The sequence below is a fragment of the Lissotriton helveticus genome, chromosome 12, assembly GCF_964261635.1.
Source record: "Lissotriton helveticus chromosome 12, aLisHel1.1, whole genome shotgun sequence".
Taxonomy (NCBI): Eukaryota; Metazoa; Chordata; class Amphibia; order Caudata; family Salamandridae; genus Lissotriton; species Lissotriton helveticus.
In genome coordinates this window covers 779,212,443-779,238,817 of record NC_136073.1, presented here as the reverse complement: position 1 = coordinate 779,238,817, position 26,375 = coordinate 779,212,443, and the positions used below count along the sequence as shown (strand labels likewise).

Genomic DNA, 26,375 nt, shown 5'->3' with positions numbered 1-26,375 from the left:
CAGAAAGCATCGTATGATATTGGCAGAGTTCTGTCACCAGAGGAGTTGGCAGACAGGGCAGCAATCAGGGCACATGAAGTGGAGATGGCAAAACTTAATGGACAGCTGGAAACACAAAGATTGGCAATGGAAGAGAGAAACATCCTATTGGAACATGAAGTGAAATTGAGGGAGTTGGAGCTGAAAGCCAAAAGTTTGGAAAATACTCCCTCTGGTGGCAGCACAACGCCAGTGCAGGTAGAGTCAAGGGTGTACATGCCAAAAGATGTGGTGAAGGAGTATTTTAAAAATGATGACTTAGGGCAGTGGTTCAAGGCCTAAGAGGTAGCCATGTCCTCCCACCGGGTCCCTGAGAGATATTGGGGAGCGGGGTTGTGGGGACGGTTCCTTAGTGAGGGGCGGGACACACAGCTAGATTTGCCCTCTGACGTTTATAACTCCTATCCCCACATGAAGGAAGCTTTGATGACCAGGTATGGGTTAACTCCTGAATTATATAGATAGAGGCTCAGGGGGTGGCCAAAGATTCCTGGGGGTACCTATGTTGAATATGTAACCTTTTTCTGCAGAGCACTGGATGGTTTGGTGAAGGGTAGCAAAGTGAATGATTTTCAAGGTCTCTTTGATTTAATTGCATGGGAGCACTTGTCTAGTAATTGTTTTCCTGAGCTACGCCAGCACCTGATTGATAGCAAGCAGACTAACCCTAGGAAGCTTGCTGAGGAGGCAGACCGCTGGCTCAGCACCAGGGTCCACAAGGGTCCAGTGGGAGACTCAGCCAAGGGTGGGCAGGGTCCCCAGCAGAAGAGTGAAGGGGACAAGGGTAAACAGAGGGAGTTTCAGAAGAGGCCCCAAAGTAGTCCCCAAGGGAACAAAGGGAAAGGTTCTCAGCCTCCCCCTCCCCCTCCCCCGAAGCAGACCAGGGCCCCGACAGGTAACCCTGTTCAAAGAGGGCCCATAAAGTATTTTAAATGTGATGAGATGGGTCATTTTGCCAATGATCCTAAGTGTCGCCTGTTTGGCAAACCAGCACCCACTGGTGCTCCGCCCTGGCAGATGGCTAGTGTAACCTTTGGGGGAGGAGGAAGAAGACCAAGGTGGGTGGGACCCTGTTCAGATTACCCTAGTCTCTGTAGGGGACAGTGAGATGGTCCCTGAGAACTACATCCCCTCCAACACTAAGAAATATATAGCAGGTGGTGACCATCAATGGAAAGAAGGCGGAGGCTCTTAGAGACACAGGAGCCAGCGTGACTGCAGTCCGGCAGCACCTGGTGTCTCAAGAGCAGGTTATACCCCATGCCTACTGCCGGTTTGACAATGCTAACAACTCTGAGAGCCAGTGTCCAATGGCTCAGGTTCCCTTTGAGTGGGAAGGGGGTCTCTAGTACTCTGCAGGTTGCTGTGAGAACGTCCATGCCTGTAGACTGTTTGCTAGGAAATGATTTGGGGAGCTCACCTTGGGAAAAAGTGGAGAAGACAACTCACCTGAGGATGGTGGGTTTACCCGACTGGGCGTGCGTGACCACCCGGTCAATGGCAGCCAGTATGGGTGTTCAAGAGGTCCTGGAGCCTGAGGGAGAGGCCCAGGAACCTGCCTTAAAGGGAGAGCGCAGGAGGCGCGGTAAACCGGCCCCTGAAGTTCCCACGGCCAAGGAGGAAGCAGACCTTGAGGGGGATGCCCTGGAGCCTACCGGGGAACAGATAGCCGAACTGGGGGACCTGCCGGAGCGGACCCATTGGCAGCAGGAAGGCGGCCCCTCCAGGGAGGAATTCAGCAGGGAGCAGAAAGAATGCCCTTCTCTCGTGGGTGTTCGCCAACAGGCTGCAGACCAGGCCAATGGTGATCAGTCCGGTACACATTTCATTTATTGGGAGAATGACCTCCTGTATTCAGAGCCTAAGGTTGCTGAACCTGGGTCAGCCCGTGCGCTGGTGGTACCCCAGAAGTTCAGAGCCTTCCTACTGGGGCTGGCTCACGATGTGCCATTAGCAGGGCATTTGGGGCAGGACAAGACCTATGAAAGGCTTGTCACCCACTTGTATTGGCCTCAAATGCACAAGAACTCAGATGCTCACTGTAGGTCCTGCCAGACTTGCCAGGCAAGTGGTAAAAGTGGGAGGAAGCAAAAGTCTCCTCTCCAGCCCTTTCCCGTAGTCAGTACCCCATTCCAGAGAGTGGCAATTGACATTGTGGGGCCTCTGGACCCCAGGACAGCCATGGGCAGCCGGTTTATCCCGGTCCTGGTGGAACATGCCACCTGGTACCCTGAAGCCATCCCTCTGAGGACAGTGAATGCCCCCGTGGTGGGACGGGCACTGATGGGAATTTTCTCCAGAGTGGGATTCCCTCTAGTGGTGGAGTCTGACAGGGGCACCAATTTCATATCCAAATATATGAAATCTCTTTGGCAAGCGTGTGGTGTAACCTACAAATTCACCACACCTTACCACCCCCAAGGCAATGGGTTGGTTGAGCGATGCAACCGAACCCCAAAGGGCATGATTATGGGTCTTGAGGAACCCATGAGGCATAAGTGGGACGTCCTCTTACCATGCCTTCTATTTGCATACCGTGAGGTGCCACAAAAGTCTCTAGTTTTCAGTCCCTTTGAGCTCCTGTAAGGCCACCCAGTCAGAGGACCTCTAAGTCTGGTCAAAGAAGGCTGGGAGCAATCTCCCAGGAAACCTCCCCAGAATGTATACAGTTACATGCTGGCCTTTAGGAACCAGACTAGGCGTTTCAGGAAACTTGCTGAGGCAAACCTGGAAGCCAGCCAGGAAGAAATGAAGCGGTGGTACGACCAAAATGCCACTCTGGTTGAGCTTCAGCCTGGACAGAAGGTGTGGGTCTTGGTCCCAGTGGAGCCATGTGCACTTCAGGATAAGTGGACAGGCCCCTTTGAGGTTGTGGAGCGCTAGAGTCCTGTCACCTACTTGGTGTACTTGCAGTCTCCCAGGAACCCCTTGAAGGTCCTACATGTCAACCGCCTTAAGCCCCACTTGGAGAGGTCCGAAGTGGCCATGCTCTTTGCAACAGATGATGGGATGGAGGAGGAGACATAGCCTCTTCCTGACCTCCTGGTAGCATCAGAGCGAGATGGGTCAGTGGATGGAGTTAACCTCTAACCCACCCTGACTCCTGAACAACAGCATGACTGCTGCCAATTACTGGGGCAGTTTCCTGATCTGTTATCCCTGGTTCCTGGTGTCACAGATTGGTGCATCCAGGATGTGGACACAGGAGACAGCTTGCCTGTAAAGCACAAGGCTTACAGAGTGACTGACAGGGTCAGAGCCTGCATCAAGGAGGAGGTCTCAAAGATGCTTGCTCTTGGGGTGGTTGAGTCCTCCAGCAGTCCTTGGGCCAGCCCAGTGGTCTTGGTCCCAAAGGCTGCAGCGCCGGGAGCCACACCTGAACTCCGGTTCTGTGTGGACTACAGAGGACTCAATTCAGTCACCAAGACTGACGCGCACCCCATCCCCAGAGCTGATGAGCTCATAGATCGGTTAGGGGCTGCCTGGTACCTCAGCACGTTTTATTTAACGTCTGGGTACTGGCAGATCTCCTTGACTGATGGGGCCAAAGAGAGGTCAGCATTTTCCACACCAAATGGGCATTTCCAGTTCCAGGTTATGCCCTTTGGGATGAAGAATGCCCCTGCCACCTTTCAATGGTTGGCCAACCAGGTGTTGGCTGGGCTGGTGGAGTTCAGCGCCGCCTACCTGGATGACATCGTAGTGTTCAGTGGTACCTGGAAAGAACACCTGCACCACCTCTGGGAAGTGTTGATGGCACTGCGCAAGGCAGGCCTCACAATCAAGGTAAGCAAGTGTCAGATCGGGCAGGGTTCAGTGGTGTACTTGGGACACCAAGTTGGGAGTGGCCAGGTGGCACCTCTGCAACCCAAGATTGAGACCATCCTGGCTTGGGAACCCCCCAAAACCCAAACTGAGGTGAGAGCCTTTTTAGGACTCACAGGGTACTACAGGAGGTTTGTCAAGGGATATGGCAGCATTGTTGCACCCTTGACAGAGCTGACTTCCAAGAATGAGCCCAGGAAAGTTATTTGGACTGACACCTGTCAAAAAGCTTTTGACACCCTGAAGACTGCCATGTGCACGGCGCCCATGCTCCTGGCTCCTGACTTCTCCGAACAATTCCTAGTGCAAACAGACGCTTCAGAGCATGGTGTAGGGGCTGTTCTCTCACAGATGACTGAGGAGGGCTGGGACCAACCTGTAGCCTTCATCAGCAGGATGTTACTTCCACGGGAACAGAGGTGGAGTGCAATTGAGCGAGAAGCATTTGCTGTGGTCTGGGCATTGAAGAAGCTAAAACCCTACTTGTTTGGGTCTCACTTCCGGGTTTAGACAGACTACCGGCCCCTCAGATGGTTGATGCAAATGAGGGGTGAGAACCCAAAACTGTTGACGTGGTCCATTTCCCTACAGGGGATGGACCTCACGGTGGAACATCGCCCTGGCAAGATCACGCCAATCCTGACGGTCTGCCCAGATTTTTCCACCTTAGTGATGAGGAACTACCTGGGATGGGGTAGTTCTCCCCACATTTCAGCTGGAGGGGACACGTGTTAGACCTGGCACCTTGGCATGAGTCTCCCTCCCACTTTTTGCAGATGTGCATCATGTGTTTTGCTGATGTTAGCTGCTCAGGGCACTGTGCCACTGCCAATCAGTGCCACAGTGCAAGTGTTCCCTATGAAACGTGTATACCTTGATTGATTTCCATGATTGGCTAATTTGGTTTACTGTCAGACCCCAATAAAGTGCACCAGGAGTGCCAGGGCTGGTAAATACAAATGCTGCTGGTGGGCTTGCAGCACTGGTTGTGCCTCCCACAGAAGCGGCCTAGTAAAATGTGTCTAAGGTCTGCCATTGCAGAACCTGCGTGCAGTCTGGTACTGTCATGTGGGCTGGGCAAGTGCACCCACTTGCCAGCCCCTAAACCTTCCCTTTACTTCATGTGAGTCACCCCTATGGTAGGCCCAAGGGCAGGGTGCATTGTAAGAATAAGGTACGACAAACCCTGATGTGTGTGGCATGTCCTAATAGTGAAATACAGCCATTTTCGTTTTTCACTATTGTAAGGCTACCTGCTCTCCATAGGACAGAATGGGCTGCTGGAATTATTACACCAGATAATCCTAATAGACTCAGAGAGCATGGTAGAAAGTCAAGTTTAGTATGCCTGAACTCAGAATAAGAAAATACTTCTTTTAGTAAAGTTTATTTTAATATCCTGTGTTTGCAAATGCTACTTTTAGAAAGTTAGCCTTTGCTTGCCTAACTATTTCAGCCCGCCTCTGCTAGGATGTGTATCTGCTGTCTGGTTTCTGTGAGTGACAGGGCTGGGGAATTCCAGGAAACAGTCTGGGCTGCCAGGTGGTGTATAGAGAGATTACACCAGGATGGGTGGGGGGAGTGCCTCTTGACTCTGAATAGGGCTGTGCTCTGCCACCACAATGCTGGCTCCACCTCCTGCAGAGCGTCTGATGTCTCCGCCCTGCACCTTGAAAGAAGCAGCAAGAGTGTCCAAAACAAAGTGCTCCAAAACTGGGTTGAACTAGGCTCAGGCTCCCTGGCCTGCATGAGCAAAGGATTTTGCCTATAAAGTAGGAGCCCTGCTCCTAAACAAAAGATCCTGCTTGTGAGCCAAGAAGAACCCTCTGCCAGAGAAGAAGGAACCAGGAGAACTGAAGGAAGAAACCTACAAGGACTTGCTGCTTTTCACAGACTTTCTTTCACTTTCTACAAAGAACTTGGGCTAAAAACGATCTCCAAGGGCCTGGAAGCGGGCTATCTAGAGGGTGCGCAGGGGTTATTTTTAAGGAGCAAGTCCCTTGCCCTGACTAGAGGAGAGGGTCCCTGTTTGTCACAAGTGCATACCTGTGCTACCAGAGACCCCCAAAGCTAACAGGGGAACAGCCGAGTAATGTTTTTCCAAGACTATACGGCAGCAGTGCAGAGGAGGAGAAGCACATACATGGCCGTGAAGAGACAGCTGAGAGAAATGGAACTGCCCTATTCCCTTCTGTTCCCCTCCTGTCTCCGTGTGGTCTCTAAGGAAGGTGCCCGCTTCTTCGATACTCCATCGGATGTCTGGGACTGGCTGGAAGAGACGGGACAATGGTCAGGAACGAGACCCACGGACCCGGAGGAAGGCGGATGGCAAGTGGAACGATCAAAGAGGCGCAGAAGGAGAGGGGCTCATCGAGGTGCCGGCCTCGGTCAAGTCGCACCCAGCCCGGAGAAGATGCGGCTAGAACGGCAGGAAGCGCTCGAAACGGTTGTGACTCTGGGAGTCTCCTGCCCGCCCGGACGCCCCGCCACGCAGGGACCTGGACACGAGCGGTTCGTCCTCCCCATCCACTGTGCTTTCGGAAGACAAGGGCCTACCCGATGTGACACCCCAGACGGCTGACCAGATTGTGTGACTGTACAATGGAATACGGTGGCCAGGCAGGAACTCCTGTCTCTGAATGTGCTATTGTCTATATCCTTCTACTGCTGTTGTTTTGCGCATTGCTGCAATGTTCCTTTAGCCAATTGTGCGTGTGCTGCCCTGTGAGGATGTACAGCTTAGTGTATGCAGGCGGGTTCCTAGGCTCGTGATTCAGCGGCGCTGAGCGAACAGTCCAAGTGGGGCTCCTCGCTGGGGGCTCGCACCGGCTATGCGCGCTTCCCACCTTAGCATTCCTCGAGTGCCTCTTGGACACCTAGGGGTTTGAGATAGGGGTGCAGCAAGGTTTGATTGTTGGCTGCGCGCTCACCCACATAGCCACTGTGCTGGGTTCACACAACACCAAGCGGTAGATTAATTTTCGGTTTGGACGAATGCCCCGTTGGGAACTCGTTACACTATTTGTCACAGTTCACAAGTTTCAGATGCGACACATGGACTCCCCCCTCCCTGATGGCGCCCATAGCCCCCCCGAGGAGTTCCCCTGGCCCTGAGCGGGAGCGCTACATCCCGGCACATGACGCACACTAACATCACGTCGATACTCTGTCTTCTCCTATCTGCAGCGGCATGCGGTGGGGATTGCTCTCTTCCAGGAGACGCACATGACCCAGGTGGAACTGGATAGGCTCCGCAGGCGCTGGAGGGGGCAAATCTATGGCACGATCTTTTCTGCACATGCGCGTGGTACACTGATTTGGGTGAGGGCAGGTGTCCCCTTTATTTGCGCAGAGGCTCAGGTGGACCCAGAGGGGAGGTACTCCTTAGTGCGGGGGCAACTGAATGGTCAGGAAGTCCTTCTGGCTTCTATATATGCGCCTAACACAGACCAACTCTCTTTCCTAGCGAGCTTAAATCACATCCACCATCCGCATGCTGGCCTCCTCTGGCTGCTTGGCGGGGACTTTGACCTGATACTAGATGTAACCCTGGACAGATCCTTCCCCCCCCCCCCCGGGCCACAGAGGTAATGAATGTGCAGGCGTTCGTGGACTGGCTCTCACACTGGGGGGTATATGATTTATGGCGCGTGCTACACCCTGTAGATAAAATATACTCCTACTATTCACCAGTTCATGACCTACATGTCCGGCTAGACCGAATAATTGGCTCCCAATCACTGCTCCCGCTCCTGGCCAAGTCAGAATATCTGGGTAGGACACACTCAGATCATAACCCCCTATGGTTCCAAATTAGCTGGGGGGCGGATTGGCCGCCTGTACCCACGTGGAGGCTGCAGCCTACCGCACTCGAAGACGCTGAGTTCTGCTCTTCGCTGGGCACAGCCCTTCTGGCCTACTTTGAGGAAAATACAGGGACGGCGAGGAACCCCATGGTGGAATGGGATGCACACAAAGCAACCATTCGTGGGCACTGCATGGGAGCCACTTGGAACATCCGTAAAACATTTTTGCTTCCCTGGGGCGCCTAGAGTCCGAACTCCTGCGGTACAGAGGGAGGGTGAGGGGGCTGGTGGGCATTCACGCACGCTAAGCGATCTCCGTGGCAAACATGCAGCTCTCATGGAGCAGCTAAGATGCCACAACTACGCGGCGCACGCGGCCAGAACACACGCCAAGGCAGACTGAGTGGGTCGGCTGCTGGCCTGGTTGGTGCAAAAGGCGGGCCGCGGTGTCCCGATAGGAGCCCTGTGCGCAGGGGGAGGGGAGATGGTCTACATGCAGCGTGAAATACATTGAGCCCTGACAGACCACTACAAGAAGTTATACGCGGCTCGCGGTACTGGCCCCAGACAAGTGCTGGACGAATTCCTGGATGCTGTTACCCTGCCCACGGCCTCTGAGGAGCACAGAGAAGCACTTAATGCCCCTCTCACGCTGGAGGAAGTGGGAGACGCGTTTCAAGCCTTAGCGACCCTGGAAAACCCCTGGCCCGGATGGCCTGCCAGCCAAATATTACAAGGCAAATAGGGAAATTCTAGCGCCCGACTCCTTGAGTTGTATAGCACAGCGATTGACGCAGGCTCGTTTCCCCCATCCATGCGAGAAGCATTCCTGGTATCCCTGCCTAAACCGGATAGAGACCCCACAGCTTGGGTTCCTATCGGCCATTGGCCATGCTTACCGTTGACTATAAAATCTTTGCAAAAATACTTGCAGAACGACTGGCGCCAGTGGTCCCCCACTTAATCCACCCAGATCAAAACGGGTTTGTGCCAGTGAGATCCACGTCTCTGAACCTTCAGAGGTACTTCAGGGTAGCGGCAGAGGCAACTAGGGAATGGCCAAGGGCAGGGTGCCTGGTGTTAGATCTGGAAAAGGCCTTTGACTGCCTGAAGTGGGGCTACCTGTCGGTAGTGCTGCAGAGATTCGAACTCGATGTGGACTTCTTGCAGAAGGTTGACCTCCTATATCGTAACCCGGTTGTCCGTGTACGATTGGGGCCTTATGTCTCAGAGGCGGTAGTAGTGGGCAGGGGAACTCGGCAGGGGTGTCCTCTGTCCCCGCTGCTGTTTGCACTGGCCATAGTTCCCCTGGCTGCAGCCATGAGGCAGACCCTGGGAGACAGAATTCCCCTGGGAGATGCTACCCATCAGGTATCACTATATGCCGACGAACTGTTGGTGTTCGTGAGAGATGTGGGATGCATACCGGAACAACTGGTCCGGTTGCTGCGTCGATTCGCAGCTGTCTCGGGGCTGCGGGTGAATGCAGGCAACTCCTGCCTCTACGCATTCGGCAGAGGGGTGGATGATCCGGGGTACTGCCTAGATGGCACGGGAGTCCAATGGAAGGCTGACACCTTTAAGTATTTGGGATTCAGATCTACCGTCAGCCGGCTGATCTATTCGATGGGGCGGGCGGTGGCAGCGCTCAGATCTCAGATATGCTTCTGGTCCATGCTCCCGCTGACACCCACGGGCAGAGTGGCTCTTGCTAAAATGGTCATGCTCCCCCACCTCCTGTACTATTTTGTTAATCTTCCCCTATTTATACAGGCCTCTTTTTTCTCCACGCTCAACAAGGTCCTGCGAAACTTTATCTGGGGATCGTCCTGACATCGACTGGCGCTGGGGAAATTGTTCCTACCTACGAGCAGGAGTGGACTGGCCGCTCCCTGCTTTGAGCACTAATACTTGGCCGCGCAGCTCCAATGGATTGCCCGCTGGCTGGCAGATAAGGGGAGAGATGACACAGCCACTGGTGAGCCGCCATACACTCTGGAACGTGTCAATAAACTCTTTCATCCGCTGGCTGAGACTGAGCGACCTGCCCGCTGCTGCTGGCGGTAGCGTACAAATGCTTCCTCACACGAAAAGAGCTCCCATACGCACCAGGGATACCCTTGGAGGGTTCACCAGGTGGCGAAGGGGTTCTCACACGCCCTATGTTAGAGCAGTGGCCGTAGGCAGATGTCCAAACATTGGGGGACCTCTATAGGGATGGCGCACTGGTGCCTTATGAGACGCTGGTCTCTGACGTGGGGTTTCCTCCAGGGGGGTTCCTGCTACATAGCTCCCTAATGGTGAGACTGGCGGCCAGATGGGGAGACGTCACGGCGGAACCTGACCAACATCTAACCATGCAAAATCTTCACGTTATGGGCAGGGGTAGACACCTGGTCCGGTGGTTCGCCGCGTCCATACGGACACACACGGAGTTCAGTCTGCCCGCACTTCGAGGCAAATGGGAACGGGATTTGAGACGTGCGCTCGCTGATAAAGAATGGGAGAAAATCCTTAAAGTCCGGTGCGCATCCCCAGAAACATGCGCCTTCGTCAAATTCAGCTCTATGTTGTTCACAGGGCCTATCTCACACCTGAACTAATCAACAAGTATTTCCATAGGTCTGACGCGTCCTGCCCCAGGTGCGGGGAGGTGGAAGCAGATTTTCTTCATCGCTTGTGGAACTGTCCTGGGCTGGGCACTTACTGGAGCGACATCAGCGAGCTGCTAAGGAACTGCACTGGGCGCACTATTCCCTTTAACTGGCCTGAATACTTCCTACACCACTTCCCGAGACCACCCAAAGACAAGATGTCGTCCCGTTTCTTAGACCTGGGGATGGTAGTGGCAACTCGCCTCCTCACGAGGAGATGGAAGGCGCACGATCCGCCCGGCGTGCAGGCGTGGACCTCCATCTTCCGGGCATGGGCCCGCGCGGAATGGACTGCCATACGCAGGGAGGAAACGGTGGGACTTCACAGGGAACCTATGGCAGAGCGCTGGAAGCATATGCTGAACACCCTGCGGCCACTAGATAGTAGCGTGAATGCGGGGGCTACGAGGGATTAGATAGACACATGGGGGGTTGGGGTAAACCGCAAGATGTTCCCATGTCTGGGCACTACACACGCTGTCATGCTGGGATGTACAGACTTATTATATAGCAACAGTTGTGGTTGGGGGTGCGCGCGCGTGAGAGGGCGGGGGGCTGCGGGGGAGGGGGATAGGAAAGGGATAAGCATGAAAATATGTCTGTACCTCTGTCGCTGTTTGTTTTGCATTTTCTTTCTCTTTACAGTTGGTACAAAACATCATCTCTGTAAGCAGGTCTGGGATACACAGATTCCCCACGTTGCAGCCAGCTTCAGGCGCTTACTCTTAAAGGGCTGCGCTACTTATATGTAATGTTGTGGTACCCAATTGACATGTTATCTTGCAGATGGCGGAATACTTGACATTACTAAGTGAACGAGTTGTATAGAATGCCGCACATGCTGTACTGTTAAACCAAAATACTAAATGCTAATAAACAGATTTGACAAAAAAAAATTAAAAATGTACTGCCCGTATCAAGCAGGCTGGTACCAGGAGCACCGAGAACTTAACGGAGGGCTCTTCCAGTGCTTGGAGTCATACCTCCAACACCGTCTACAGTGTGGGGGTATGTTTCCAACATGTTTGATACCAAACATGATAGGATTTGTTTCAGATGTTTTCGAGATGGTCATCGTGTAATTACGCGGTGCCCTTCTATATGGTATATGGCTGATTCACTGACAACCCAGGAGAATGGACTCCATGGCCTGCAGGGGTGTCCTGCTCATGCAGGCTCACCGCCTCACTTGGAACCAAGCACCCTGCCTTCAGGATTAAGGTCTGCTATAGGGGTGACTTATAGGTTTTAAGTGCAATGACCCTTAGATATAGCAAACCTATATCTTTTGTAAGTGGTGAAAACACTAACTTACATAGGCTGCAATGGCAGGCCTGTGGTTCCATTTTGAATGGTCCCTCATGGGTGGCATAATACATGCTTCAGCCAATAGGGGAATTCTGGGATACCTTTGCCATGGGTACATGGGTACCATATACTAGGGACTGACAAGGGTGCTCCAGTATCCAATCTGGGGTGTACCTAAGGACATGTCATAACAGTGTAGGGAGAAAGCAGATAGACTGGGGTCATGATTAGCAGGATCCCAGTCAGACTAGTCAAAAACGGCATTACAACAAGCAAAAAGTGGGGGTGACCATAACAAACAGATCCTACTTTCCTACACCGGCACTCTATACTATAAGCATGTTTGGTTGGATGGAAGTGCACTAATGTGCATGCTGACTCCAGCGGCAGAGTTCCCATGATCCCCATCACGTATGATGGAAAAAACAATGGGATGACTTGCATGTCCATGGGCTTTTCATGAATGAATGAAACAACTGCCTTACATGTCTCTCTTGTGAATCAAACAATGCCTTTACCTGCCTAATAGATTTAGCAGTCTGACGTTCATTTAGCAGCTACTGCCCAGGGAATGGTTAGTGAAGTTGGAAATGGCAGTAGCGTCATGGGGCATAAGGAATGCAATGTGTCTATTGCAAAATGCACTCATCCTACTTCTCAAGTTGATTTCCCACAGACCATCTAACCTTCCCATGCACAGCATCACAGCTGGAACTTTTTTATGCATGTGGAAACAGAGCTTATGTTTAGGTGTTTAAAAATGGTCTGCATTATTACCCAACTTACATTTTACTTCTAATCAGATATTTCCCATCACAATCAACCTTTTTTCTGTATGAGACCGCCCAGAGACATTTCTGAGATCATCCAATCACTTACCATCTTGTTCCCTATCTAATGGATGGGACTGTAAACCAATTAAATCAGTTAAGTTGACTGAAGGAGGTAGAGAACTCAACTTCAATAGCCCTACAGGTAATTTCTAAAGAATTGGTTGTCCAATGAACTATTATTTTGTCAAATAGAATGGCTCCTGTATTTGGCCTGAATGACAGGAGGTGTCTGTGCCATGATTGGTAATAAATGCTGTACCTTTATTCTGAAAATATCTGTCAGTATGCTTGAACAGATAGATGAAATACATGATGTGTCAGCAATTTAGAGACCACTGATGATGACATGGCTATGGAAGGATGAAACTTCTGGTAAGGATTAAGAGAGTTTATTTGGAAGATGGGGAATTAAAGTTCTCAAAGCAATCTTGATGATTTTTAAATTATACTGATTTAAATCCTTGTCCAAGTTTATATTACCTCAATCTCAAACCTCACTTGAGGTCATGCTGTATCTTCATCATATCAGGCCACCATTCAAAATTATTACAATGATGGGAAATTTGATTATGAAACCTCAGAATGTTGCGAAAGTGATGTAGAATATGAAGCAAATATCCTGAAGAATCTAAGGGCATATTCACAAGGAGCTATCGCCAAATTAACAGCACTTTAACACAGCAAAAGTTGTGATAATTTTACCTCTCCATTCACAAGCCGGTGTTAACAGCCCACAGCACCAGTTTACCCGCAACAGCAGCCACAAAAACATTGCCACAGAGGACCACTGCATTTATCGCTAATGAGATGCAGAGTAGGCATTCCCGTGAAAAAAGCAGCGGCAACACGACACCTCAACATTCTCAACGACCAACCAGATCAGCGATAAGAACACGAAACGCAATATGGTGCGTTAGCAGCAGGAAATTAACACCTGCTCTGACCTGGTGTAAAGTTGGACCACAGTCTGCACCACAAAAGGGAGCAAAGCACAGACCCACACCTAAAGACAAACAGATGCCATGGATCAACTGAACATGCAGAACGGACACCCAAGAAGGCCACAACACTCACCAACACCACACCCAGGACCACCCCTACCTGGCACCCCCCAACGAAAGACATGCCACATCAGCTACACCTAAACATGTACGAAATAATCAGCCTGATGTCGCACAGTCACAACTGGTGACATGCATGTGTCATCACAGAAATGAGCATCACACATTCGCTTTCGAAGCAACCAATGAAACTTTATTGAAATGAACACTGAAATGAAATGAAGACACATGGCGGCTCCCCTCGGGACAATCCGTAGGTCACAGCCTGGAAGACAAAAAACATGATGAGAAGGTGTGTTGTGCGCACATCAAAGGACAAAGAGAGAGCGAAGGAGAGAGAGAGAAGAAGAGAGGGGGAGGGAGAGAGAGAAGAAGAGAAGGAGAGCGAGAAGAAGAGAGGAGGAGAGAGAGATGAATTGAGGGGGAAGAGAGAGAGTACCGCCCCTGCGCACCCGGGCCACACTGCTGTCCTGCTGCCACGGGTGTGTCTCCAACCACTTGCCGTTATGTATAGCGTACACCAGGTCACACATCAGAGTCAGAGCCGTCATCTGAAACAGAGTCCAGATACATGACTGGCCCAGTACACACACTTGCACAAGACAACATCGCCCGCCTGCCCATGCACATCCAGGCAGAGGCACCCCAGCCCATCGGATCATTTCTGCCCATGCACACCCGGGCCTCACTGCTCACCTTCCACCACCGGCGTGTAGACAGGAGGTCTCACCACGTGCCGCTGCAAGCCACAAGCCCGTGCTCCGCGGACATGTCACCCTCCACACCAAGCAGCCACGCTGCGCAGGCCACCAGGTCTCACATCTGATGCTTGGTCTTGATTACTCCATGGCATAGGACATACTAAGGCACCCGGCACCATCGCAGGCTGCACACCAGCTCAGCCCAATGGGCGCCACTAACTCTATGATCCCGGAAGCAAGGCCACGTGGCGGGAGGCTCGTGATGCCCGCTGGCTCAGCCTACACTGCGGTCCAGCAGGGCACACAAATCCTGAGCAGTCCGGACCGCCGGGACGGGGCATCATTGCAAGCTGCACACCCGCACAGCAGCTTCAGTTGGCAATGACTCAGTGCACCCAAAGTCACCGTCCCATGGTGGGGTGTCTGTGCCGGCTGCAATGCACTGTGTGCCACAAACCCTGTTCAACCCTAGTCAGCACCACATGGTGGTAGGCCCTTGCCGGTCTCAAGGTCTCGGGTCCATCATCCATGTGTTTCTTGCACATCCAGTGCAGTTCTGCAGCTGGAGCGGTACACGGCAATGCCGAGCACACTAAACAATATGGGCCCTTGGAGGGCCAGGCAGAGTCTATCCGGGGATGACAAGTAAACGGGAGAGGAAGGGAACAGACCGATGTCTGGTCGCCTTGCCATTGGTAATCAAACAGGATGTGGCAGTCCATGTCGTTGTCCAAGGTGAGTGCATCGGAGTGTATCGGGGTCAGTGAAAGGTCATGAGGCCATGTGCGGGACCAAGCAGAAACAGGCCAGGTGGTGGAAATGAATGCGACTGAGTCCCTCTGATCACAGGTCCATCCAAGTCCTCGTCCCCGGATGAGTGCTCTGCCCCACCTGTGGGTGTTGCTGTACGAGCTCAGGCACTGTGTGCCACTGACACATCAGGGGCCGGAGGAGGGTTGTCAGCCGCACTGTGTCCCACTGACACATTAGGTGCCGGAGTGGATAGGCCTTCCGCACTGGGAGGAACTACCACACCAAGGGCGGAGACGTGGATGGTGTGGGGCCAGCAGCATTCATCATCGCCACGCCTGTGGCAGCAATGCCATGATGAGGATCTGCAGGGCATGGTAGATCCCAGCTACATTCCGCTGATGTGCAGCGGTGGCTGCCATCCTTTCCACCTCCACCATGTCCTCCATGAGCCTCCGCATATGTGCCAGCTCATGGCTGTTATTGCTGGAGCCACTCTGAGCGGACAGGTGTTCTTCTTTCCGCGTCATGACTCCAGCAATGTCAGTCAGGGATCATTGGAGACCATGGAGCAGGCCTACACACCCAAGAATGGCATCATGTTTGGTTGCCATGAAGCCGAAGCCCAACTGCTCCTGCTCAGCCGTCTCCCTCTTGCACTCCAGCACATGGCGTTGGAAGGCCATGTGTTGTTCCTGGGGGTCTTGGGAGAGTGCCGGGGCTGTGGGTGCCTCCTGCTGGGTGGTTTGGGTAGTGGGTGAGGTCTACTCGATGCAGCTGGGCTGCCCTGATCCTTGAGGTGAGTGGCGGATGAGGTCAATGATGTCTTGGATGGTTTGGGTGTCTGTCGATGCTGATGTTGTCCTCCTCGTCATCAGTGAAGAGTGCCTGAGACTGCTCTGCAGGAGGTGTTGATGGTGCCCCTGCAATTTGAAGGGGAGATGGTGTATTACAATGTGTCCACATATGTGTAGCTGCATGGTACATGTTGACATTCAGACAGCATGGCATTGTACATTGTGACAGACTGTAGATCTGGGCGAGGACCCAGAGTCATTGTGGGTGTGCACTGTGCTCTGCTTGATTGTGCATGTGTGCCATTGTGCCCATCTCCACCTGTCCCCCAAAACCTAATGGTCACTCACGCTGTTGCGGTTGTGTTGTGTCCTGTCGAGCAGTGTCCGATCCCCCGACTCCGGCCACAGTCTCCACACTGATTACTGTCGACACCTGCTCCTCCATGTCATTCAGCACGAGCTGTGGCGCTGGGCCCCGACCTTCAGTCTGCGTTGCTGCCTTCCGGTTAGAAGAGAGTTTCTCCTTGGTCCTCCGCTTGATGTCATTCCATCACCTCTCGACCTCACTATTGTCATCTTGTGCTCCACGACGGCATTCACCTTGTCCATGATGTCCCACCATATTCCATTTTTGGTGCCCAATGACACGTTGGAGGTGACGAACAATTGTTGATGGTGTTCCATCACCTCCGTGACTATGATCCTATTCACCTGCAGACTGAACTTCGTCTTCTTCTTGTCCTTGCCCTTACCTGTCCCCGAGATACCGGACTGGTCGTCTGGGGTGCTTGTGGGGTTGCGATCATCCTCTGCACCTGCTCCGGCTGCCTCCATGGTGCTTGGGTGTTGGTCAGTTTGTGTTTGGGTGTTTTTTCTACTTTTATGGTGATTTTTCCCACCTGCCAGGTGTGTGTGGCAGGCCTGGCGCTGCTTATCGCTTATTTCCTTATCGCGCTTTGGCCCATCGCAGGTTTTTTGGTGTTGTAGTTTGTGCTTTTGTCTCGATCGAGGTGGTTGTATCGCGGCAGACTATCGCATGCTACTGCCTTGTTGTGAATTCCAATTTGTTACTGGGTTATTTTCCCGCGATAGGCTGCGATGGTGAAAGTTGTGTTACTATACTCTTGCCGTAGTTATCACAGGTTCTTGTGAATATACCCCTTAGTTTATTAAGTTGACTGATGAAATAGTACATGATGGAGGGAATTTGAAAGCGTAGAACTCTAATCTTCTTAGGCATTATTATAACCGTAAGATGCATCAGCCATGTTTTCTTACTCATGCTCCAAAGTGTATTCTGAGATGGGGAACTCCCTCTAACTTCTTTAGGTAAATTAAGTAAAGAATCTTAAATGGTATGATGTCTAATATGTGAATATCATTGGAACTGGTCATACATCCTTGGATGAATACCCATGTATCACGAATAATGGTTAAAAGAGAACAACATCATGCCATTGAAGAATCTTTATTTAATTTACTTAAAGGAGTTCGAGGGAGTTCCCTGTAGAGGAGTGCACTTTGGGGACTCTGTTCCCAGAGTGGGAGGGCACAACAGATAGATAATACACCCAGAATCAGAGGACGATAGCCTGGAACAGCAAATAAAGTTAAACAAACAAGAATACAACACTTTCGAGTGCCATCTCGGAGTGCATTGCCAAGAGCTTTTCTTACTCATGCGAACATTGCCCACTGGAAGTGCTCATCTCTGACATGGAACTGCTTTTTGTACCTTTAAAACCATGCCCTCTCACTCCAATGACCTCAGACTAGGCATCTGATAAAGTTTATTGTAAGAAACAGATATGTGACCAAAATCAAAATTTTGAGTATCCTAGAAGAATTTGCTTCACTCCCACTGTTCACTAGCGTGTCTCACTAACTCCATTTATAGAGTAATGTAAGGGGGATTACTCACCTTAAACAGGAAACATTATCCCCACCATCAGAACTGATCCCGCCAGACAGCATGAACCTGGAATAGAGGGTGTTGCCTTCCTGGAACAGAAAGAAAGAAAGACGCAAGGTGTGAGGAGCAGAAGCAAGATGGAAATATGTAGAAATCCACACAGGAAACTTCTTATAAATTCTTGAAGTATCTTTAATGGAGTATAAGTTAAATGCAGCAACCTTCGGCAAACCCATCAAGTACTGGTTTACATTAGAACATTCAGTGTGATGCAATTCCACTGCATCATGACTGCATCATTTAATTCTAAACAGTACCACAAAGTGGGTCTCACAAATGAAAAGAAGGTGCAAAGGAGAATCCCAAGCTTATGCCGAGAGGAGATAATGCCTGGAGGTCAGAAAGATATCGGGGAACAGCCACAGAGAACAGCCCGACCCAATGCAGTGGAATCCGGGATAGGAGTGAAAACCAGGATAGCAGAGAAGCCTGGAGACACAGAGCCAGACAGCACATGGTTGTGGCTTGTGGATTCCTGGGGTCTCTGAGGAGTTAGGAGGATGCTATTGTGCCACTGCACAGTCTGAGGGCAGGCTGCACAAGGGAATTGAATGAAGAGAAATTTGATGTGGGGGAGAGGATGAATCAAAAGAAATTGTTTGAATTGCATTGTGAGGGCTCAAGAGACAAGTTCTTATAAATCATGGAACCCCCCCCTGAAAAAAGTCCATAACTACATAGTAACCTGACAAGCGGAAAAGAGGAAAGATAGAAAGAGACAGAATCATTTTTCTTTTTTCAGAACCTTAGGATCAAGAGTAAAGGAAGGCCCATAAGGAAAAGGCAGTCCTATTTCTTTCAGAGAAGTATTAGGAATAAGGAGAAAGAAAAGAAATAAAACAAGCATTGGTAAACGCATTAAGTTGCGCCTTAAACTCTCCACTGGGCTCTGCATGCCCAAGATCACACATAGTGCGCTAAATTGATGAGTAGTGTGGTGGGTTCCTAAGTAACATATGGGACCATGAAGAAAAAAAACAGTATTCTCACCAAGTTGACACTTGCTTCCTTGCCTGAAGCAACATCTGCACTGGGAAATACTGTGTTACCATTCACAGCTCTTGATCTGATTCTAAAACTATCAGCAAGCCGTTGGATGGGAGAAGTTGTACTTTAAACTTGGAAACGGAGAGCAAAATGGCACCACAAGACCCACAGTTATTGCCTTATTGCAGTTCTTTCTTTAGACGCTGACCGGTGCGGGCGGAGGCGGTGAGAGAGAGGCGGCGTGCAATGGGGAAAATGGGCCGACAGTGGGAGTGTAAACCACGGCTATTCTGACACTGCCTGTTTCATTTCCTGTTAGGAAATCCTGGAGAGGCGGAGTCTCACAAGAAAGAGGAAAGGGTTTCCTTGCTGCCTAGAACTTCAGCGTGGTTCAGCTATGTGGGCATCAGATGTGGTTGCTTCGGAAACACTCGACAGGCCTAGAGTACGGAGATAGAGTTTTAATAAAGTTCAGCATGAGCGGCGAGACGCAGGCAGACACAGAGCACCACGAACATGCAAGAGGAGCAGCGGCACAGGCCAGGGCTGTTCCAGTGGTGTAGCACAGGCCCCGTAGTTTTAGACTAGATCTGAGATTGCTTACACAGTGACCTACATACCTTACCATTTGCGGCTCCATTTCTGTTCTGACGACATTTTGAATGATGATTGAAACTAATCCTTTGCTGTTTCCGAGAAGAAGCCTCTGTTAAGTTTTGTTTCTGAAATGTTGAAGTTTTGCCTCAGTAATGAATAGACTACTTATATTAATGCATACCTTTCTCACTAGATAAGGGCCCTCTCCCACTTGTCTGGTGGTGGGTGCAGGGTGAAACGACCTTGGACTGTGCTAGGTTATGTGAGATACGAGAACCAAAACCTATTTTTTCTGTATTTCATTGTCCAGCTGCATCTGCCTGGAAAATTCAATTGTAGGAATGCCTTTGCCCTACTATGAAACGTACATAATGTATCTCTATGCTTGTTGATTTCAGTTACCTCTGTATCACTTTTCGAGACTGTGCAGACGGGCCACCACTCTGAGTGCATCTGAATTAAACAATTATTGGTATTTTCTCTACTTTCTTCCTACTCTTTTTTTGGTATGGTAGGCTGAGAGGTGGTCCAAGGTTACCCGGGTGGCCCCAAGTGGGTCACTTCCTTCAGCACCCCCCTTGGTGCGGGTTGGGCCCCTAAGCTCCAGGTGGCCCCCTCAGCACAGTACTCTGCTGGAGAGCTCCTAATTGAGTCCAGAGGGGCCCCTTCATGTGCCTTGCAGGGGGGCCCCCGTCACGTTTTGTTACGCCAGAGGGCGGTTCCCGTCTAATGAATACCCCTCTGAACTGGCTGCATTATACACATGCACACATATCTTCATAGCACGAGGCTGGCAGTGTATTTTTTTTTGTTTTCGGCTGCGCTGTGGCTGGCAGTGGAGTGTTAAAGGCTTAGCGTGCCAGAAGCATGTTGGTGGAAAGAGTGGCACAGGAAGTGGAAGGTGAGTTGGCATGCACACATGGGCTGTGGAAAAGTAAATTTTGCCATGTTCTGTGTCCCTACGCCTCATCCATCATATGTTATGTGTGCATGATTAAATATGCATATGTACTCCCCACGTCCGATTAATGACGCAATTACAGTTGTGTCCACCTCTAGTATGCCAGTTTCCAGTCCTCGTGAATACTACGAATATCAGGCCTATGTAAAGTTATGTTGCCACGTTTCTCAGTGTGCACGTTATTCCATTATAAAGTCCCCGTTTCCAGGCCTCAAAAGGGCCCGGACACTAGATTCCGCTCCTGTCTCCTGAAGCCTCGCTAAGGAGCGATACAGCCCCCACCTGTATCCTCGACCTTTCACTTACTTCCTGCCTCGCTCTGCCTCTGAGTCTGCCGAAAGTATGTTATAGTTCCAGTTATCAGTTCAGTCCTCCTTCTCTGCATTCCTAAGCTACTGAACTGCATCAATAGTTTCCGTCATTGTCTAGCCTTCTCGTCTCCACGTAAGAGAAATACTGTATTTAATGGTCATTTAGTATTCTTCATCACGCACTACATGTAGAATAATGCATGGTCCAGTCTTAAAGTCAAGTTAGCTTTTCCCCTCATGACTTCTAGTTTATATCAACATGTTCCCTAAACATCAGATACTAGATAGAGTTTAGGTACATGTCGCTCCGACCCTCCAGACTTTAGTCTCTGCTCCTAGCACAGAGTTCATAGCCCCCAGCTTCTCCTCGTAACACGTCATTGCCAGTTTACGCGCACCATTAGGTTAGAGGTCCCGGCTCCTTAGGTAGCCCCCTCCTATGTTTCCGCCCTATTCATGACATATTCTGTTACGTTTGCATCACATGTCTATGTAAACGCCCAGTAACACCTACTTTTACTGTTATCTTTCGCGACTGCTACGCGTCACGCCTTCTGCTCCACCTACTGCTACGCCTACTGCAATGTAATGCTATGTGTTTGCGTTATGTATATAAGTTCATGTATTGTTATTAAAAGTTAGCGCGCTCATCCCAGACCCAGCCCCGGCAGCTGCCGGGCCACTCTAGCCCTGCCATTCTGTTCCTATGCAGGTTGTCCTGATCCTGTCCTTATGCTGTAATAAACCTGCAGAAACTCCTACTACCTCGAATCTTGACTCTTATTTATTGAGCTATCTGTTATGCTATATGCCTAGTCAAAAATAGGGTATTATTTATTTATTTACCACATAATGGCGCCCGAACAGGGACTTGCCCTTTCCCCACGCGTCGGTGAAGCCACGCCGACCCCCTGACCCTCTGCAGCCGTGACGGAACCATACCGGCCACGTGCAGATATTTCTGCTTCAAGTATCCCTCAGGCCCACGGAGGAGACGGAGGAGGCGGTCCAGCATCCAAACGAGACGGTGGAGGAACGCGGCGAGTCCCGACCAGAGCCCAAGCCGAGAGTCCAAGGTCCGAGGTATCCGGAGGCCCACCCGTAACTGAAGTCCGAAGTCCGAAGTTCGTCGCCATCAGTCCAGTCCAGTCCGAGGCCTTCCGTTCCGTGCTGCCCGGTGAGTACCATTGCTGGGGTAGTATCTAGACAGGACCAATCTAAATTGACTCCTGGTCCGTGGGTTGGTGGTACCCAGACTCACAAACGAAGTGTTCACCTAGGTGGATACGGGTCTTGATGCGTCCCTTTATGGGACCGGTATGTTCCGTACTGTTACAGCAGTGCATCCAGTAATTCTAGTCTGTTCCGTTCTCGAGAAAATTCTTGTATTTCTGTTCTCAGTATTCCAGGTAATATTCTGTTCGAACTGTTATGTTATGATATTGTTTAATGTATTTTCAATGTCGTGGTATGCCTGAATTGTTTTCCCAATTGTTATTGTTCTTTGTGTATTGTATTGTGTTCCGATTCAAGTTTACAATGCCGCTCTTTTCCAAGTTACGTCAGTTAAAAACTAGAAAGGGTTTATTAGAAGAAGCAGTTCCTGTCCCGCCGAGGGACAGTCCAGGTCATTTTATGTATCAGAAACATGGCATAAGCGCCATATTGTATCTAGATTTATGGGTAGAGTATACCAAACAGTTAGAAGAAAAGTATAGATGGCCCGTATCGGGTACATGGGATGCCGAATGTATCATGCGAGTAGAAGAAGCATTATGGAAAAAGAAAGCCAGACAGTCACAGAAAGATGCCATCGAGTTATGGCGTAAAGAAGCGCATAGAAGAACCGAAAAGGAAGTCAGAAGGTCAGAGTTAAGTAGAGAATCCCAAGAACGAGCCCAAGAAAGAGAATTAATCGAGATAGGTGAACAAGTCAAAGCCGAACAGTCAGACAGACAGAGGCATGCCCTTATTAAGGGTATGTATCCTCTTCTTGCCGAGGGCTTGCCAAAAGCGACCCCAGAGACATCCAGTAATTTCCCGCCACCATTAGTTCCGACCAAGCTACGTCACAAACAGACCGCAGCTGATATTTTTATTTCGTCCTATTTGGACGACATAGTCCCAGAATATGCAAATCCTGTTCGCGCTCCGCCAGTCCCTGTAAATCAGGCACTTCCCGCTCTTCCAGACACCGGAGTACCTGCTACGGTACCCCCGGTCCAGCCAGCATTTCAACTTCCCGCTCCGCCACGAAGAATGTCCGTCGATGATTCTAGTTTAGGGGCCGCAGGAGGAGGTCCTCCTCAAACCCCGCCGCCACACAAGCATTTAACGTTAGCCGAATTACATGCACAAGCGTCACAGCGTACGCCTAGACATCAGACTGTAGCAGAAATAAGAAAATCCCTTGCCGAATGTTGCTATGATCCAGTCCCAGGCGAGGATAATATGGTTTTATATTCATTTCGCGTAAGAAAGGTGGCCGAGTATCTAGTCACCTTACCGAATATGAAAGAAGATCTAGACAGAATATATCGTTTCATCCGTACAGGGGATGATCCAGAAAGTATTAGCGAGGCCATGTCTCAAAGGAAAGCCGAGATCCAGCTCATGATATTAAAGTTTCTGATCAATTGTCTAATAAGAGAACAAGATTACCCGTCTAAAGATTCCGCCGAAATGAGAATCCTGACAAGGTGGAGTGATAATATAGCCGAGGGTAAGCACAAGACCGTCGGTGCTATGGAGAGTATGTACAAGAAAATCCGTAAAGAAATAATAAAGATACACGAACAGCGTAAAGCAGCACAAGTAAGCGAGAAAGAAAGTATCTCCGATCCTGAAGAGGGAGACGACGAGAATACCGCCAGAATAGCGTACGTAGGAAAATCTAGATTTCCAGATCGCCATTTACGTCTAGAACCCAAGTCTATTTTCCATCATTCAGTACCAGAACAAGGTTCCCTAGAACAAGTATTTCAAGCTACCGATCACATTCTGAGATCACGAATCGGTTACAGTGAATTAAGTACTATGCATGAACAGGAATTAGTTCGATCAGCAGTCCGATGGATTACTGATTCTACCACTTTTCCAGACGAAATAGTGGCACAAATGTTCCTGAAACTGCCCCCAGCTGAACAACGACTGGTGGGTATGTATATGATCCAGCACCTCATTACTCTGTATGAGGGTCAGCACTCTGATCCAGGTCCGTTACATGATATCCTGAACGAGTTACTCCAGTACAGATGGAGAGGTCTAGGTACCGATTTAATTAGTGTCATTCTAGAACAGCGTCACAAATATAGAACGTTCTTGAATCCGCATTTTGTTCATGTCTCACCCCCAGAAAGTAAATCATTCTACATAGACAGACAGAATCCGCTACGAGAAGTCCACCCAGTTAAAGGAACGGGTGGCGAAATGCAACGAGTGTTTGTATACACTCCGATTACAAAGATGGAACTTCTCGAGATGAAGAAATTAATTCCTTGTCATGACAAAGATCCAGCAGGGTTCCATAGAGAATTAAAAGACATGCTCCGAATGGGAGAATACACTTACCCAGATATCATTAAAATGTTAAAGGTCCTGTTACCCGCAGGGGTGTATGAAAAGTTAAAGGAAAAAGAATGGGAGGTGGGAGAGAAAAAGATCGATTGGGCAGCTCTAGAAGCTGAAGACAAGGCACGAGTACCAGGTACCGGTCTTGGAGATAAATGTAAAGAATTACCAGAATTATTAATTCAAATTTTACCCAGATTATTGACAACGAGAAAAGAAGACTGGGATGCAATCTCAGCCTGTAAACAGAAACAAGATGAAGATATTAGTGATTTTTATTCTAGGTTTGAAAAATGTTTTAGTATTAACAGTGGTCTCAAGACAAGTAGTGAGTCATACCCTCACCTTTTCGTTACTAAATTAGTCGAGAATTCAAGTTCACCAATTAAAAACCGAGTTTTGAAAGTCGAAAGCACCTGGCAAGCAAATACTCCGTCCCAGATGCTCCAGATGCTTCAGTACCACCAGAATAGAATCAGAGAAGAGCAAGAACACGAAAGAAAACGTATGAAAGACACAAAAATGAAAGTGCTAGTTGCACAATCTGTTCCTCAAGACAGTCAGAAGAGGGGTCCGAATCAAGCCAGTCATCCTGCAGCTCCCGTTAAAGGGAACTGCAATTATTGTAAACAGCCAGGTCATTTTATAAACGAGTGTGCAGTTCTGAAACATAACATAGCTACTGGTAAGACTAAAGAAAGACCACGTCCGCCTAGACAAGAACAAGTTTCACAGACTCCTCAGTCACAGAATGCACAACAGACAGCTACAGTACCGCAGCCTATTGCTGCAACACAGCATGTCACATCACAGATGTACCAGTATGCGCAGTCTGAGTATCCAGAGTACCAGCCATATTCATGAAACAGCCTAGAGAGGGAGGTAGGCTTGCCTCTCATCGAGATTCCTGTAGATCAAGAAGGTCCCTATGTTCACAGTCAAGTATTAGGGAAAGACAGAAAGTTTTTGATCGATACAGGGGCAAGTAGGACCACAATTAGTCATGCCGAAGTTCCAGGGGCTCCGCTCTCAGGCTCTAGAAATGTTTCCCTTGGATTTTCAGGAAAGCCTATCGTTAACGAGATTTCAAAGCCAGTTACTCTAGAAGTAGGTCCATTGTCCCGTACTACTGATCTGTTACTTACTAAGTCATGTCCAGAAAACCTATTAGGCATTAAGACACTGAAAGAGTTAGGTGCAGTTATTTGCTGTTCCCCAGAGGGAATACGTCTGTTCCTACGTGACTTTAAGGGTCACTATGTATTACGAGATTTTGATTCAAGACTGTCTAATGTTCCGCAGCATCTATGGGCACAGGGTCCAACTGATGTAGGTTATATGCAAATCACACCCTATCGTGTGACTCTCAAGCCAGGTGTAGTGTTACCACGAACCAGACAGTACAGATTGCCACCTGAGGCTGTAGCAGCCTTATCCAAAATTATTGACGAGCTCATGGCTCAAGGAGTAGTTGTAGAAACTGACTCCAATGTATGTAATTCTCCGATCATTCCAGTCATGAAACGTACTGATCCAAATGCACCTCCAGTATATCGATTAGTGATTGATTTACGAGAGCTTAACAAATGTATTATTCCGCAGTATCCAGTTGTCCCAGACATCTCTTCCCTATTGACAGCTATTGATTCCGAAGCCACGTTCTTCACTGTCATAGACCTTAAGAATGCATTTTTTAGTGTTCCCATTCATCCAGACAGCCAGTTTCTTTTTGGATTTTGTTTAAATGGAAGGAGCTATATGTTCACACGCGCTCCTCAAGGTTTCACAGAAAGCCCTAGTATTTACAGTCAAGCACTCAAGAGACAACTAGACAATATTCACATGCCAACTGACACTGCCCTGCTCCAGTATGTCGATGATCTACTGATCACAGCCCGTTCTGAACGTGATTGCGAGCGAGCATCCCTTACAGTTTTGTATTTTCTAGCCGAGATGGGGCACAAGGTGTCCCCTTCGAAGCTTCAATTCTGTGTCCAGCAAGTGGTATACTTAGGACACTTGCTGTCCAAGAGGGGTAGGCAGTTGACACCCGACCGTATCCAGTTAATAGCGAGTCTTCCCCAGCCCAGAACCCAGAAGGAGGTACGTGCCTTTATCGGCCTTACTTCTTATTGTAGACAATGGATTCCCCAGTATGCATTTTTAGCCAAGCCACTGATACAGTTAACGACACAGGAGGCAG

At 49.7% G+C, this 26,375-nt stretch overlaps 1 protein-coding gene across 1 annotated transcript in view; it reads left to right on the top strand.

Annotated features, from left to right (window-relative positions):
• Nucleotides 1–26,375, top strand: part of LOC144798305 (protein S100-P-like) — a 204,742-nt gene that overhangs the window by 48,819 nt on the left and 129,548 nt on the right. The gene's annotated exons all lie outside the window — the stretch shown is intronic.